At 41.0% G+C, this 6,000-nt stretch overlaps 1 protein-coding gene across 2 annotated transcripts in view; it reads right to left on the reverse strand.

The window, feature by feature from the left end:
• CALCRL (calcitonin receptor like receptor) overlaps nt 1-4,239 on the reverse strand; it is a 67,143-nt gene extending 62,904 nt beyond the window's left edge. The window contains exon 1 of one of the 2 annotated variants that reach the window (XM_074595143.1): nt 3,982-4,239. The gene's annotated coding sequence lies outside the window, so the exon portion shown is untranslated. The remainder of the gene's footprint in view (nt 1-3,981) is intronic. The other variant, XM_074595144.1, reaches the window with a different exon arrangement.
• Between the last annotated feature and the right edge of the window lie 1,761 nt (nt 4,240-6,000).

Genomic DNA, 6,000 nt, shown 5'->3' on the forward strand with positions numbered 1-6,000 from the left:
TCTATGCTATATTGAAAGGTAACAGCTTCAGAGACACATTCAAATTTACCCCAGTTGAGAACCTGTTGAAGAGAGTATATTGCCTCTCTCATGGAAAGTCTTTTTTTAATGCAGTTAAGGGCATTTCGAATGCGTCTTTCCAAGGAAAAGCAACTCTAAATAAATCACTTCTGACCTTTTGGACAGCATATACTGCAGCAATGATTGAAAGTGTTTGCACAGAACTAGGGCAGAAAAAGAACGACTTTGCTGGGAAAATGTAAACAGTATAAACAAGCATGGGAGACTAAGACAGATATGCATGAGAGATAACTGTGAAAACAAAACTTTGAAAATGCGAAAGTTTAGCCTTACAGCTTTGCCTAGCTTCTAAAATAGGACAAAAAGAAAAAGTATTGCAGAAAACAAATGCTCTAATGGAAAAAAAAAATTAATAAGAAGATCTTACATTGTACTGCACTGGCTGTGGAATTCTCCATTAAGATAATAGGTAAATAAAAGGCTAATTTCTGCTGCTCTTTGTGCAAGCATATTACACTGAAAACATCAGAATTGCCAATGTGAGTAGAAACAAGAAAAAAAAATGGGTTATGAACACCCATGGAGAGCTTCCTCCATCTTCTTTTAAATATTAAAAGGAAACAGCGTTCAAATGTATTCAATTTAAAATATTAACACTCATGACACAGTTTTCTAAACAAAGGATGAGGTTAAAGACTAATTTACTTTGAAAGTCTCTTTAAAAACGTACGCGTTCTCTCTTTAGTTGATACATTTGGAAGAATAAAAGCATGATATAGACTCGCATGGGTTGTGCGTATAGACATAGAAATCATATATTATTGTATGTCTAATACACATAAACAGACACACGAACCCCCTTCCAGATTTATTTTACTGCTTAAAAGTCACTCGTTTTATCAACTCACATCTGTTTTGGTAATATAAGCATTCATTCCTTCCTTGACACAGTGGTATCAGGGATATAGTTAATTCCAGAGCTCTGACAATTTGCTACACCAAAGACAGTATTTCCCAGTAACCGAACAATTACATGAGAAACTAAGAGACTGTTTACAATAAGTGTAAAGCTTAACCGGGGAAACTACTACATGTGAAACGCAATGACACAGCTACACATGCTTTTAGAACCGAGGTGACCGTAACATTGAGGTAATGCCAATATCGTGTATACACTCCATAGGAATGACAGCTCATCAGAAGCACAGAAAGAATTTTGCTAGCAGATCAAGAACACTGTAAACACATTGGGAACAGATGGGAAAAACTTCTTAAAAGAGAAATTCTGTTTTGTTTTCCTAACTGTAGACTTGGACTTCTCGCTGGAGAAAAGACTTCAATTGCTTTCATAAATAGCTTACATTACGTTCCGTATTTACCATAGAAGCGACTAGATATAGGCTTTGTAAATAGCACTGTGTACCCGTTATTATTAAAAACATATTGATAGCAATAGTTTCGTCCAAATTAACATGGACTGGGTCGAGTCTTTCATTTGTATGATCTCGTGGACTCTTGTGGGCCCAATCCTACCCATCTCTTGCACATGCTAGGAATGCCAGTGGAAGCAACTGATTAACTTGAATGCACAGAATACAGAATTAAGTTAGTAATTATACTGGTGGCAAAGGAAATGTATTAGTGTGCTTTCTTCCCCCAGTTTTGTTCTTAACTGTATCCTAGTCTACATCTGGATTGTAATACCCAGACAGCCCGCAGAATAACACTGCATTCCCAGAACAGGCCAGGTAAGATGTTAGTCACCAATGAGACACGCAGATTCGTGGTTTTCAACTTGAGCATTCAAAAAATTACAGAAGTTATCAAAAAACAGCTGCCAACAGACTACAGAACGTAGGTGACAGAATGGGTGATGTAAGCATAATTCCTTCAATGAAAAATACTTGCATTTAGGAATATCCTGCCCTTTGACAGTCAGTGGAAAAATTCCCACTGGCTCTCAGTGGACCAGGATTTCAACAGTTGTGTGGTACCAGGAAAAGCCTATTCAAAGGGACAAACACTACATATCTTAATTCAGAGCAAGACTCAGCTGATCAGGAATTCAGAGTACGGTAACATTTGAAGGTGACAGGACACACATAATGCAATTCTTGGACTTGCAATGCATGTTATATATTCAGGTACTTGGTGTTGTCAACTAAAAAGTGCAGTCACGCTGTTCTACATTGCTATCCTGCCACTATCTTTGCTTAATCTGCAAATAATGTAGATTCTGGCATCAAACCTGCGAACACATATATGCCTGACACTTTCTATGTGGGCAGTCCCACCACGACCTAGACCAGTTACTCGAGAAGAGCATAAAATAAGAATCTAAACCATTTAGCTGAAATGCTTCTGAAGACGGTTGTTCCTACTGCACTGATCATTACAACAACATGAACACTCTTTATCTGAAGTGCCACCTTGTTTGATTTAGTATCACCAAGTGCCTTTTGTGCTGAAGACTTTCAGTTGGATAAAGACTTTGGGATTGCTCCTATATGCAGTGAAGTCAATGAGAGTTTAAGCAGACTACAAAAGTAAACACTGTGAAAATACAGATCGTATTGTGAATTGAGAATTTCAGACAGTATGGCAGCAGGTATACTTTGAAAGAAAACACGTGCATTCAGATCTGGTCTTATTCATATTTATCCAGACCTAATTTGTCTCCTTTCAATCCATTGAAAGCACCTCAGATTCAGAGCACAACAGTCAGGCTTTTAGCACATCACTGACCTGAATGGCTTTAAACTGTTATATGCATTATTACTGCAAACGAATGACAAGATCCCCAGTATGCATAATACAACTGGAAAGATTCTGCCTTGGCACAATTCTAAGAGCAGCAAAATCCATCCCCAAGGTATCTAGCGTAAGTTTATTAAGGTAAAGAGCAAAAAAACCAAACCTCAGCTATTTTTGTTATTATTATTTCAACCTCAGCCCCTATAAAATGTATGGACAACTAAATGAACCATTGTAGATCAAATCCAAGTGTGATTTATAGCCTATGCTATTTTTTAACTATCCTTCAGAAACAAGATTTCTTTTCCGTATTCTACAGATCCATTGCTTACACACACAAGAAAATGACGAGACGTAGCCACCTAAGTAATGCAACTGTATTTGTAGAACAGAGGATATGGCATCTGTTTTGGCAAGCTGAAGAAGTGGCAAGAGCCTTAACTGTCTCTCAACTGATACTGGAAGGTGTAGAATGACACCCTTCCCGCTCTTCAGTAGCTTCGCAAGGAAATGAAATTGTGGACAATCACCTTCCAATAAATCAGATCGGTGTCTGTGGGAAAAATCTCAAACAGTAACACCCCGGCACACGTACAAGCTTCAAACTCGAGCTAACTTTTTCTCAAGCAAACAGAAAGTCCAAACAAAACATAAGCTTCATCTTTCTAGTTGTGTAATTACAACACAAAACCTAATTATGAAATAACTCAAGCGTGGCCTCTTTCTGGTACAATAACGTCAATAAGATTAAAGGAATAGCCAATAAGAAAATCTACACCACTTTATCACCTAATTCAGCCTCTCTTGAAAGAGCTCCAGTTGTATTGAATTAGTCTTAAGGACCCTTTTCAAACCAATGAGCCTCTAATTCTCTCCAGATGCAGAGACAGAAATTCGGTTAGCTAATATTAGAGGTTTTAGTCAGAATCCTTTAAGTGCTGATTAGGCTTATTTTTATCTCTCTACCTATCTATCGTTGATTGCTTCCTCAAGAATGTAGTATAACAACACCAGTTATAAAATCAGTTCGGCTCACTAAAAATAAACGACGCTTTTCCTCGTACCCCTTTCTCCCTGCAGATTACACATCACACGCTGAGTTTAATGCAAGAGCATGCACACACGCGTTAACTATAAATGCGTTCAGATGGCGCAAGAAATATTGCTCTTCGGTAAGACAATGAGACTGTTCTGATCAGTACTCACCACACCGAGTTTGGTTTTTTTTTTTTTTTGCGGGAGATAAATCAGTGTGATTTCCCTCTTCAGAAAGCGAGGGAGAAAGGCGACGTTTCCTTCCCTCCCGCCCTCCCCGGCCAAACAAGAGAGCTAGGAGAGCCTGATCCTCCCGCCGGGTATAATCCAGTTCCCCGAGCCTGGCGGCCGCAGAGGGAGAGCAGAGCAGCCCCCGCCGCCCCGTGCAGCGCGGCTGCGGGCAGCGGCTGTCAGACGGCGCGGGCGTGTGAGAGCGGGGAGCGGCGGCGGCAGCGAAACATCAGAGCTTCCTGTGACATCACTCCGACCCCGCCCGCCGCCGGCCCCAACTTTACTTTTCTTTCTCCGACGGCGTGTCCCGGGGAAGCCGGGCTCCCCCGATGTTTCCCGGCGGGAGCCTGCCCCCGTCCCCGGCGGTGGCTGTCGGCTCCCCGGCAGCGCGGCTCCTGTCCCCGCACCTTGCCCCGGGGCCGGCTGCGGCTCGTCCGCCCCGAGTAAAAGCCGGAGCTCCCGGACGGGTCGGAAAACACTCACCCGCTCTCTTGGAAAGGAGGAGACTGCGGGTCTTACGTGTGGACGCAGTGAGATTCGTTCTCGAACTAGACCCAGAGAAAGAAATCAGTTGGGACCTTTATTCCGAGACAAATAATACACCATGGCTGCATTCCTCCTTAACGGGGCTGACCTGACCCACCTCTGCACGGGGTCTGCCTTGTGTCCCATACTGTAAGTGCTGAAAAGCTCTACAGAGAAATGCTTTTATTCCTCAAATGTAGAACTGCATCGAAGGTCAGAATGAAATTTTCAAATTCATAATTTACAAGGACATAAGTTACAAGTACATAATTTACAGTGCTACTTTGTTTTATACACAAGAAAAAAAAAACCAACCTGTATTTAAGCAAATAAGTCTTTGAAATATCAAGGGGTAGAATAAAAAGGCAGCAGGAATGTCACCATTGCTGCACAGAACTCTAGGCTGCATTTTTTTAAACGCCAGTGATTTGAAAGCACAAGTATGAGCTGCCCGGTTTGAAAACTGCCATAATTGAAGACAAACCAAAATTAACGGCAGTCCTTTGACTATCTTCAAAGAATTTTGTATCAGGACATAAGAATATTTCTTTGTATATATATCTATATATTTATATATAGATATAGATTTATCACTCGTTCTTTGTACAACTGATACCTGCGCTATAGACAGAATTTGTGCTCTCCAAAGAAACAGACGGTTGCTGTGTGCACATGACAGTACTATGCTGGACAAACGTGGAGTTCATGGAGCGTTAAACTCAAATACTATTAACACTGTAACACCAGTACTCCTTATGTGAGGCCATAGGGACCTCCCACACATCACGGTTTTCTAAGTGCTCATCAAAATCATAACCATTTAATTTGCTTATGAAATAAAATGAAGTATTCTGCTTGCTTCTCACTACCTGTTGCTCACGCAGTCTTTACCAGCAGAAACATTCGTGGAACGTGTTCTGAACTGGATGAGGGAATTCATCTGGCCATTGAAAATCTTCTCCTCAAAAATGAAAACAGCAAGAAACCCAAAACTAAGCAAAAAAACCCCAAAACATACAACCCTATGCCAGGGTCAAGAAACATCAGAAGAGGGAAGAGAGGGGCAGGAATACTTTAAATCCATACGACCACTGGATAATATGAATTGTGAAATCACACTCTAGGGTCACTAAAAGAGCAGGCATATGACTTTAATACTCATTTGGCACATGCGAGTGTTGGTGCTTCTAGGATCTTACATCAACAGGAGAATGTTTGAGTTTTATAATCAGCGAAGACCTAAGAACTGGCACTCAACTTCTAGGCAATGTAAACGCATAGAAACTGGGGATTAGCTCTGATCCTGAACAGTGAGGGAAATTAACTTCTCTGAAATAAACAATGTCACCTCAGGTAGTGGAATTTTATCCGAAGTGAGCCTGGCTGCATTAGTTTAGACTGATTAGGTCTAGGCCATAGACTACAAAATGGTAT

The sequence above is a fragment of the Larus michahellis genome, chromosome 7 (assembly GCF_964199755.1).
Source record: "Larus michahellis chromosome 7, bLarMic1.1, whole genome shotgun sequence".
Taxonomy (NCBI): Eukaryota; Metazoa; Chordata; class Aves; order Charadriiformes; family Laridae; genus Larus; species Larus michahellis.